The sequence below is a fragment of the Ornithodoros turicata genome, chromosome 2, assembly GCF_037126465.1.
Source record: "Ornithodoros turicata isolate Travis chromosome 2, ASM3712646v1, whole genome shotgun sequence".
Lineage (NCBI taxonomy): Eukaryota > Metazoa > Arthropoda > Arachnida > Ixodida > Argasidae > Ornithodoros > Ornithodoros turicata.
The window spans coordinates 121,723,074-121,735,109 of record NC_088202.1 but is presented as its reverse complement, the minus strand read 5'-3'; the positions used below and the strand labels follow the sequence as shown (position 1 = coordinate 121,735,109).

Below are 12,036 nucleotides of genomic sequence, written 5' to 3'. Positions count from 1 at the left end.
CCACACTGACGAATTCATTCAGAAAGATTTCATGAAGTGGCTACCACAGCCACCCACTTCTTTCTCTGCCAAAGGCATCAAAGAGTTGCCACAGCGATGACAGCGGTGTCAAGATGATCACGGTGGATATTTTGAAAAACTGACGTAATTTGGTACTCCCCGGCAGTCAAGATTATCTGTATTTGTCACACAATAAATTGGATGCTCCTTGACGGGACAGTACTAGTCAATAATAATAATAATAAAAAATATATCAAACTCATGAAGCCATGGTTGGACTCAACAGCAAACCTTTTGGCGTGACGTAGGCCCTGGGTCCGTGGTCTTGTGTGGCCTTCTACAGACACCAACTCGGTGAATTTCCCGTGACTATGGTGTTGAGAATCCTGAGACATTTCTTTCAGTCTCGATGTTTCGAGATTTCTTGCGACGAATCCCGGGATTCCGAGACGGGATTACAGGATTGGGATAAAACTGAGACGCGCAGCGCACGCACAGCCTTTGAGTAGTAACTCTAATGTTTCCTGTGTGTTATCCGTGTCTCATTGGGGCTATGTCTCTACGTGACACTCAAAACACTCTCCATAACAAAATGCTTTCCGTTCTTTTTTAATATGCGACGCTATTTATTGAAAAATTGGTGAGACCCTTTTTATGTTTCCTTCAAACCAGACGCTTAGTTTGATTCGCAGGTGTAGCATATGGCGCCCCTCGGTTCATTTCACACTGGCACCAAGAACGAAATCGAGCTTCGACTTACAAAACTGTGCGTCGCAGGGGCAAAAACTGAATTTCATTTACCGGCACAAGGTACGAAAATATGCGTATGGTGTTAAGGTAGAATTGTAGATCATTAAAAGCCAGTGCTAGAAATTGAACAACGCGCAATCGTCCCAGAAATCTACGTTGCAACTACGTCAACTGTAGGTTTGCAGTATTCCCCCATATGTTCCGAGGGCGGGATCTCAGGATATCCTGGATTCCCCGCACTAACCACGACAACCTGTGTCGACCGCCTTTTTTTTTTTTTTTTTCATCCATCCCTTTCGTTATTTGAATTACACTTCGAGTGGCGAAAAATTGGAGTAGCTGGCCCTCGTGAAGAGTGTCACATGCTCCATATTTTTCTTCTTTTTTTTACGACAAAAATGCACAGCGCCTATTATTCAGTGGTGCTTCTCACCACCGACCTGGCTGTGTGTGGCAAGTCTCAATGTACCTGTTGCAAGAGGACTTGGAAAATAAAATAGTGCTCAAGATTACCATATCAGAAGGCAGCGAAAAGTGCCCTCACCACTCTTCATTCCTATGCGAATGTTAATATGTAATTATTGACGAATTTATATGGGGCATAACAGACAAAGTTTTGCGAGTGAGTTGAACTGAATTTGGGGGCAGCGTGACCCGTGGTGCATTGCTCTCTACCCCATCGACAGGCCTGCGTGAAGTTGCGCCATCTATTTTTCACGAGTGGAACTGAACTCATTGAGTGCACAGGGGTGAGTGCCGAGTTCAGCCTCCTTCAATTTATTTGTCCGTATAGTTACATGTAGCTAAAAGCCCCTAGATCAGGGGTTCACAAACTATGGGTCACGACATGATAACATGTGATGATTGATTCCGAAAATTCGTCCCCATCGGATTGAAACCGGTTCAGCAGCTGCTCAGAAACTGCCATGCGTGCTCACTTTTGGTTACAAGTGAAGTGTCGGGGAACCCATCTTGCGCAGATTTTGCGAAGCAGTAAGCGTTCGTGAATGATTGTCTCCACACTATCGACACCAACCCAAACTATTACTCGCCGATTCTCGAGGATCGCTTGCTCAACGCCTGCAATGCCGGACGAACGTGTCCACGTGGTTCATTCGTCACCATGTTCCGTCTTTCGCCGAACTGTCTACACCATTCGTCTACCATTCTTCTTGACATCGCTTTGTTCTCCATACTGTGGCTCCAATCTTTGCAAAATCAAAGCTGGTTTATTGTTCTCCTTCACGAGGAACTTGATTATGCATCGCTGTTCGACAGCTATATACAGACACACTGCTCGTCTCGATGACAGCTGCTGCTGTTGCACGTGCGCTAACCCGAGAAGAATTGCACTTCATCCTCCGGGAGTTTTATTCAGCTACATTGACTCACCGATCTTTCCCGGGCAAAGGTCACGGTCAACCTTGAACGACCTCTGTAGCTCAAAATGCCCTGTATGACCAAAATGGAGGTATTAAAGAAAGATATTGGCAATATGTGTTTGTACTCAGCGTATGGTAAACTCAATACAGAGTTGCAAATAACATAACTCTATTCTCCTAGAAAAGTGACTCGACACAGTTTGTGATTGGACCAGCGGCATGGCCGAGCTGGTTAAGACGTCCCGCTCGTTGGCGATGGCCAAGGTCGTGCTATAGACTGGGAGGTTGTGAGTTCGAATCCTGCCACCGACTGTGCTGTCTGAGCTTTTTTCCCTGGGTTTTCTGAAGACTTTCCAGAGGAATGTCGGCACAGATACCCCTGAAGTCGGCCCAGGAATCCTACTAATACCCCTGTCACACGGGGAAACTGAATGTCATTCCCAACGAACGACATTCGTATGAATGTCATTCGCAATGGCTAGGCGTAGCTACACGGCAAAGAGAAATGACATTCCGTGCTGATGATACTGGCGATTCGTGAAGTAGTTGGACAGCTTCATACGACTGTACATGCACTCAACCTTTATATACTTTTGCGTGCTTCTGAAAACTGCGTTCAACATCGAGCCTTCGAACCTGCGCTTTGCTTTGAGTCCGTGCTTTGCATGTCGTACAAGGCCGAAGCCAAGTCGAGTACGCATCTGGAAGGAGGAGGTCACCAAACAAGATGGCTGATCGCGCCGAGAACGATTTTGCGGCCGGCGATGAACAATGCCACGCGCAACAGCTGATCTGTCTCGTGATATGTTGGTTTGGTTTGGTTTTAAGGAAAAACCTGTCCAGTGGGTCCGTTCTTTTTCCCCACGCGCAACAGCTGATACCGGTGGAACTACAGTGGCTGTAGGCGAAACTCCTGCCATGATGTCCGCCATAGCGCTGAGCATGGCGTTCGTGTTGACAGCGGAGGAGAGTAGTTGGGTAGTATCGTGTCAACATTACTTTACATCTGCTTTCCTCATCTCAGATGTCACAATTTTTACAAAACTTAATGACTGTAAATTTTTCAGTCGCATTTCTGTCGTTGTGAATGCTTGAACGTTGTTGTTTCTCACTGCCTCTCTGCCGTCCAGGGTATGCAGTTCGTGCAAGGGGGAAGAGTGAATAAGTGCCTCGAACACATTCACTGAGCGAATGTCAGTCGCGTGTAATGTCATTCGGCGTACCCGTGTAGCGCCGAACAAATGACATTCTTACGAATGTCGTTCGTTGGGAATGACATTCGGTTTCCCCGTGTGACAGGGGTATAACCCTCCTGTTCCCCACTCCTTCCTGCTCCCCTCTCTCCGTCTATCCACATCTGTACGCCGCTCTTAGCCACAGTTGCTTCGCGACACTAACACGAAATAAATAAAAAAGTTGGCGACCGGTAACTCTACTATGGCAGCTGAGTCGAGCTCTTGAAAACCAATTGATCTTGTTCGCAAATGGTTCGTCTGTTTTCTTCCGCATGAAGAACACATTCACGAGTCTCATCGTGTCACCCAGAAAAAGGTCGAAGAGCCAATACCATGTCAGTAGCCCCGCGACAATTTTACAAACTTTCTCAAGTCTGTGTCGACAAAATTCGACGAACCATCAGTCCCCGTTACACGCTCAAATTGCTTCAACAAACTTTCGTGCTTGCCTTGTTTCGTTTTAGATATTGGTGTCCCATGAGGCGCATTCAACCGCTCGATCGAGATATCGCAATCTCTGTCGCCAGCCAGCATTGTAGTTAGTTCATTTCTTTCGATAGTGACTTTTTGGTGATCTCCTTCTGCCGGAAGTTGAAGGATCACGTGACTCCCTCGCTCACATGACACGTGACCTACCCGCAGTTCTCCCCCCCCCCCCCCCCCTCTCCTGACGAACTTCTCGCGTTTCATTGTGCGCCAAACCCAACTTTTCACTGCTCCTGCTTCGGCTCCCGAATCAACAGCACCATGGACCTCGAATGTGCAGGATGTTTGAGCAAAGTTACAACAGAAAAAGCTGTCGACGAAAGAAATGTTACTGCGACAATACTTGCAGGACTTGGTGAAAGTCGGTAACAAATGGTTGGTAATGAAGGGAAGACGCGTCTCTGGAGCCGCACCCCCACCCCGCTGATGCAGGGTGCGCCCACACACACATACTTGCGCAAACAGCGTGAAGGGAGATGATAATCTAGGATGTTGGAACCAGTCTTGGGTAAGTTACTTCTGGAAAGTAACTGAGTTGCAGTTATAGTTACTTTCTTGGTCAAGTAACCAGTTACAGTGACTGTGAGGAAGTAACTTAGTTACATTACAGTTACTTTTTATAAAAATGACCATGAGAGGGTGATACAATCGTTAAAAACATACATTTATTTACATTTACTTAAGTGCGATAAAAGTATTATTGCACTTAACCAGAAGCTGTATAAGTGAATATGTGGCTCTCCCACAGGGAAAAATACGACGTGTGTACGTACGTAAAAAAGGGATCGACATTTATTCGAGTAACTATATAGTTACATTTTGCAGTTACATTCACAGAAATAGTAACTAGTTAGAATTAAAAGCTACTTTTCTGGAAATGTAACTAGTTACTGTAACCCCAAAAGTAACTAGTTACAGTTACAAGTTAAAAGTAACTTAGTTACTACCTAAGACTGTTTGGAACGTTTAATGATGCGATTACTTATGGGGTGTCACGACCAGTGAATCTGCGTCAAGATATTGGAGGTATACCTCCAATATAGTTTGAAAAGCTCACAATTTCAAAAGTGTTCAAGAATCCTGCTTAGATAGACGAGGGCAATAGCAAGAACTGTTGCGATTGTCACACTGGACCCCCCCCCCCATTTACTTTATTCCCTCAGACGTGGCAGGTAGTGGTGGCCCGAGCCCTTACCCCCCCCCCCCCCAAGCACCCCCGTAGCCACGCCACTGGTTGCGACAGTCATCTCCACATCATACTGGGTGGCACAGCCCATAAGACTGCCCTTTGCATAGAAGTGAAGCTTCATTCCAAGTTTTCTTTAGCAATGAAAGATGGAAGTCACTGAAAAGGTTAGCCAGGCTGTCGGACTCGAACATCAGTGCTCTCATGTTTCTTTAGCCATAGGGGGTAACGGAAAAAGCATAGAAAATCTACACTGCGAATACCAAAACTCATCCAACGGAACGGTGACATCACTGTGAGAGGTCGCAGGAAGGATCACGTGCTTACGTATAGCTATGGCGGAGCTTCTCTGATGTCAGAGCTCGACGCAGAAGTGTGTTGGGTTCGTGTCCCTCCAAGTATCGCAGTTATAATAATAGTTATTTTTAGGGGTGTGCGAATATTCGAGTTCTCGAATTCGAATCGAATATCAAACGATCGAACTATTGGATTCTCGAATCGAATGTCGAATGTTCCGCGAATATCCGACTATTCGGCTATTGGGCTTCACCTGATGCTCCCATGCATGAGGCCAAGCCTACCTTACGAAATTGGTGCTGTAGGACCAACATGCCCAGGACCAGGTTAAGACTCTTGAATACTGATTGCAGCCTACGAATAAAAAGGGTGTCCTAAAGATGTCCCTTACGTTCAAAATTTCAGCAACGCAACTTCCACGGGGCGAGACATACACACTCCAGCAAAGAAGCTAAAGGGTGTTCATGGCAAAGCTGAGGCAGGATGCCAATTTGTTTGTTTTACTAGTGACCTGTGGATGTTTGAAACAACTACAGCCTCACTTGTATAACATGCCACTGCCTGACATAACCTTTTAAAATCAAGATAATAACCCATTAAGTGGAGAGTGACGTGAAAAGAAGGAAACTCTCTCATGTAAAACTAAAGAGTAGGGGCTTCTCACAGAAGAACTGCGTGTCTCTCTTGCGACATTTAGTGCAAGAAAAATTACGCTGAGGCATGAGCTACAAATTGCAAACTTTTAGTGTGAAAGCCGCATATTGTAAAATTTGCAGGAATATTCGATATTGGATTCGGTATTCGGCATTTTCTCCCCATTCGGTTCGATATTCGATTCCACTTCAAATATTTGGATTCGTATACCCCTAGTTATTTTTTCCTCAATAATATAGTGTTCACGATGCTAGCAACCGCATTTATTAAAGTGTTGCAGCGTCTTTAATGTCAAATTCTTGCAGTGTGTTCGCAGTACCCCTGGCTTGGGAACTATCCAAGACCAGTCAAAGCGCCAAAAGGTGTGTGACCATTTGGTTCACAGAGCACACGCATTTGTCAGTTTCCTCCTCTGACACCCTTACTTTGAATTTTTTTTAACTATTTCTCGTACCTTGAGCCTTTCAGACAGGACAGGAATGGCTTGACCTAGCCGTACAACGTTTTGCTCCAAGATTATTGTGACGTCTTCAGAAACCTTGGTTATCAGCCTGAATTTGTCATGCATGCAATTAAACAATAGAGAATCCTGAAAATGTGGGTCAAATGTGCCTCTCATTTGGATATACTAATTATGTATCAATGTTCATAGTGATATAACATAACAGAGTGGGCCCGGAAAGAGAGCTGCAATGCACTAACGGCTCGTCCTCATGTTTTTCAGAGATACTTTGAGGCACTTGCGCTGAGCTACTGTCTACTCAGCTTGCTTTCGCCATCGTGGTTTGTGTCTCGCGTGCCATCGGCCTTCGTCTTGGATCTGTGATTTCCGCCACGTGTTTCAAGACTGCGATAGCACAGTACTCTCATCAGTGTTTTTGGCTATCAACACTATCGATGAACTTCGTGAAAGCCCTACTGGTGGAACATCTGCTTATTACATCGAGCAACAGTACGTCACTCACCCATCGTCAACAGCATTCTTCTGTACAAAAGAAGATAGGTCGCTTCTTTTCGTCAGTGGGTCCAGAAAGAGAGCTGCAATGCAGTCCCTAACGGCTCGTCCTCATGTTTTTCAGGTTGGTACCCTCTCTTTTCTAAAAGAGGCAATAATGTCATGCCGCTCCTCTTTCCTAGCCCACGGCCATGTTTTGCAATTGCCTGTGACTGCTTTTCTGTTGTTAGAATGCTGTTACTGTGTGCGGGAGACGTTGAGGCAAATCCCGGTCCCATGACAAAAGAACAAGAAGCTCAATTTAGTGCAATGATGGGCTTACTTGAAAAGCTTAACGCCGGTCGGGAAACGTTGCTCAAAGAAGTAAAAGCTATCCAGAAAGATCAAAAAGAATTTCGAGCTTCTTTAACTAACCTTACTACGCGCGTTGGTAAAATAGAGCCCAATGTAGCCTCAATGCAAGGTAACTTATCGGAAGTTATCAGCACACAGGGTATGCTCTCAGCCATCCCATCGGACATGGCTTCGCCTAGATCACGCATTGATAACCTTGAGAGCAGGTCCAGAAGGGCAATCTGGTGTTCTATGGTATTGAAGACGCTAGTAATGAAACATGGGCGGAATCAGAGGAAAAAATCAGAAAACTGTGCCAAGATAGCCTGGAGTTGTGGTCTCAGCTGAGCATGTCGATAGAGCCCATCACCTAGGACGTTTTCACGAGGCAAGAACACGTCCAATAATCGTGAGGTTCGCTAACTTTAAGGTCAAGGATACCATTCTAAGAAACTCTTATAAGCTAAAGGACACTAATAAAGTCTGAGGATTTCACTCCCGCTGTCCGGACTGCCAGAAAGAACCTGATTGCCTTCGGACGCTCGCAGGGCCAACCTTTTCGCCTCCGTTTCAATAAGCTGCTGGTTGGTAGCAAGTGTTATATGTACGACGAGGAAACACAACTTGTTCGAGAGGTCCCAAATATTGAACCACGGAGCTTGCTGTCTCAGGAAACAAGCCCATGCAGTTTCAGCCGCAACGACTAGCGATTAGCAATCACTGAATGTCACTAGTTCCATGTCTCATCACTGTAGTTTGTCACTTATATTTTCAAATATTAGAAGCATTGTACCCAAGCGTGAAGACCTGTTATCTCTTATGGGAACAACGGGAGCTGCTATTGTTGTTCTGACCGAGACATTGTTAACACCTAACGTGCATGATGCTGAAATACTGCCGGGTTTTAGAGCATACCGTTATGACCGTGTTGAAAGGCGTGGTGGTGGGGTGTTGCTTGGCATCAAAAATGAAATACCATCTCGCCCCATTGACGTCCCTGGGAACATTGAGATGGTATGGTCTTTACTTGATCACTCCCACAACAAGATATTTATTGGAGTTTGTTACCGCCCACCTAATGATATTTGTCTCGTCGCTGAGCTTCATAAAGCCCTTGCCTTTGTGAAAAGCAATTTTCCATCTCACAAAATAATGCTTTTCGGTGACTTCACTTTCCCCGATATCGACTGGAATGACGTCTATAAGCCAAAAGCCTCCATGGTTTTGTCTTCGGGTTTCTGTGATCTATGCGTGTTATTTGGTCTGCAGCAGTTGGTCACCGAGCCTACGCGCATTTCTGGAACCTGTCAGAGCATCCTTGATTTAGTACTTACCAAATCGCCAGAGCTATTTTCTCCAGTAGTAATTTTGATGGCCTCAGCGACCATAGATTCACACACACCTCCTTAAAACTTCCCTATACTGAACGTAACAATATTAAATTCGATATAGTGGACTACAACAAAGGGAATTATGACGCCATAAACAGAGAGCTAGGTACGTTTTTCGATGAGTTTGTCCGCCTGTTTCCGATGCGATCTGTTGAGGATAATTGGTGTGCCTTCAAGGGTGCTCTTAGTAATCTAACTGAGAAGTACGTACCCAAAATTACAATACGGTCATCCCAGAACGCTCTCTGGTACGACCGCTCGTTGAATCGCTTGGCCAACAAAAAGAAGCGTGCGTACCGCAAAGCGAAGACACGCAAAAGTGACTCTGCCTGGGAAACTTACAGGGTAGCCGCAAAAGAGTATTCCCTTGCCGTTAGAAATTCGAAGCGCACGTTTTTCAGCGTCACCTTACCTTCTCTCTCAAATAATAACCCTAGAAAGTTCTGGAAAATTATCAACCCAAGTACGGACTCCCATATGCAATTAAGAGGTAGCTCTGGTGACGTGCTGCCCTTAGAGCAAAGTGCCGCCTTACTAAACAACGATTTTTCTTCTGTGTTTGTTACTGTGAGAACTTTTGATGCTTCAGGTTTACACATGCTAGACACTGTTATAATGCCCAGTATCACCATTGGCCATCTCGGTGTTGCTAAGCTTATCGACTGCACCCGTTCCACGACCCGTTCTTCATCATCAACCGGTTTGGACAACATTAGTCCCAAAGTACTCAAGGATACTTAATTTCTTAGGCAAATTGAGGCTTTGTATGTATTTGTCCCTTCTATGTTGTTCCAGCCTCAGAACACCAGTTCTTTCATGTTCACCAAGATCTAGTCGGATTTTGTCTCTCATCTTCAATCAGTCCGCATGGACGTCATCTTCCTTGATTTTTCAAAAGCATTCGACACTGTGCCTCATTCTCATTTCTTGGCTAAGCTCTCAACACTAAACCTCGACCCCTTTGTCTTACCCTGGATAAGAGCCTTCTTGGCGGACCGGAAACAGACCGTTTTCACTAACAACACTCTATCGAACTTCACTTCCGTAACATCAGGTGTACCTCACGGATCCGTTCTTGGCCCTTTATTGTTTCTTGTTTATATAAATGACTTACCCCAGTGTCTTAGTAGTACCGTTCGACTTTTTTGCGGATGACTGTGTTTAATATAGGAGGATGGCGTCCAGTGCAGACCATGATCTTCTTCAGGGGGAGGATTTGCTCGCGGTGTCCCGAAGGTGTAACACTTGGTCCATGTCTCTCAACATCACTAAGTGCAAGGTCATGTCCTTATCACGTTCCCCTTCACATGTCTCTTCATATTATCAGCAACACGGCTCCCAGCTGTTATGCGTTCCCACGCATAAATACCTAGGCCTGCATTTAGATTCAACAATGTGTTGGTCCCTGCATATTGATAAGATTGTGTCTGAGGCAAACAGGACCCTGGGATATCTTCGCCGCCATCTTGCACTTGCTCCGGCTCACATCAAACTCCTATCATATCGAGCATTCGTACTACCCAAATTAGAACACGCCTCTGCTGTTTGGGATCCACACCAGGAGTATTTGATACAAGCCCTGGAATCAGTTCAGAACAGGGCCGCACGCTTCATCACCTCCAATTATTCATCGGATTGTAGCGTCTCGGGACTAAAACAAGACCTTGGCATGGACCATCTCACATTCAGACGAACGGTCTCCCGTCTTTGTCTTTTCCATAAGTTATTCTATAACAGAAACACTCGTGATCGTCTTTTCCCCTCTGCGGAATACGTCTCTTCACGTCACGACCACGCTCACAAGATTAGAATCCCACAATGTCAAACTAATTATTTCATGTACTCCTTCATTCCTAAAACAATTCGGGACTGGAATTACCTGCCGGAGTCGCTCGTTTTCATGCAAGACCCTGCCCGCTTTAAGGCTGCTATCACCCTACACTACAAAACATAGTCTATATCTAGTGATCGCTCCAGCGTCACTTTCCGCCACCTCTTTTTTCTTTTATTTTCTCACCTCGACCGACTTTTCCTTTTGTATTCATCCAATGTCATTTCTAAGTGAGTACTGCGCATCTTTTCCGCATATTTTTGGCTGTTTGTTTGTTTTTATTAGTAGTAGTATTATTTGCATGCTTGGCTTGCTTGTTGTTTTCCTTGTTTATCTCTTGCCCCTCCGTTGTGTAATACCCCTTGGGGGTCCTCAACGTATGGAAATAAATAAATAAATAAATAAACAGTGGCCTTCTTTCAAGTTATGCGCAAATGTTGACAGTGAAAATTTATGTAACAGCACTCCAACTCTGTGCTTTTATATACACAGAAGCAAAGCACAAGCGCTATATTGTGACTCCATTGAAATCACACAGATTATTCGCAAAGGCGACTTCGTTGAAGCCTTCTCCTGACACTTCCAAACACTTCTCCTGAATTGTCAGTTTTGGGTACTGCAATCATCAACCTGGTATTGCTGGTCATGAAGTCTGACGTCTTAGTTCACAAGGTGTTACTCAAAGCATCAAAAGAATGTCACACCAGTTCACGTGGCAACTTTAGTAAACATTGGGTCTCGAAATGTAAGACTGCATTACAACTGAAGCATTTCCACACTTGGCTGAAGGTTTTCCAATCTGTAGGGATGTGCAGGAGTCTGCATATCAGCAGTGCAGATCACACAATACTGTACCAACGCCGCCTAGATATAGAAGACCTGCTTGTTGCCCTCTCTCCCTCCTTCGCTACGTGGACATATAAAGTCAGAATTCGTCTGCTACTGCGAATCGCCGTTCTGCGAATTCAAGAACTCACAGATGATTGCAATTAACTGGGAACCTGTGGATCTGAATCTGTAGGAAAAAAGTGCAACACGCTTTCCAAAAAATCAGTCTTGAGAAAGATATGGGACCGTTTTGCACTTTATTTTGAAGTTTTTCTATGTAGTACGCGGGGACCTTCAATCGCTACACACAGACGACGGTGGTTCGTCCCCATGACTGCGACCGCTGAAAGCTGGTTCATGATTGGCTACCGACGTTGAAAACCCGATACTGATTGACTGACTCTTAGTTGTTACGTCACGTCGACGAGTAAGCAGGCTTCTCTCTCTAGGTGGTCTTGACTGTACCCATTACTAAAAAGTTTTATTATTCATTTATATTTATTTATTATTTATACATTACACTGGCTCTTAAATAACATACAGGTGTTTCTTTTCTTTTATGTTTGGTTTTAGCATATTTGCACAACATGTAACCCGCCACACAACTCATGGAAGATATATAACTAAAATATGAATTCTGCATCTGCCAGTAATAGCTATGCTGGCCCACAACTGGCTCATTATAAAGAAAAAGACAACCGGGCTGAA

The 12,036-nt window shown here is 44.8% G+C and overlaps 1 long non-coding RNA gene across 1 annotated transcript in view; it reads left to right on the top strand.

The window, feature by feature from the left end:
• Positions 1–12,036, top strand: part of LOC135384003 (uncharacterized) — a 75,707-nt gene that overhangs the window by 54,354 nt on the left and 9,317 nt on the right. The window contains exon 2 of the long non-coding RNA XR_010420200.1: positions 6,715–7,069. This is a non-coding gene — a long non-coding RNA (uncharacterized LOC135384003). The remainder of the gene's footprint in view (positions 1–6,714; positions 7,070–12,036) is intronic.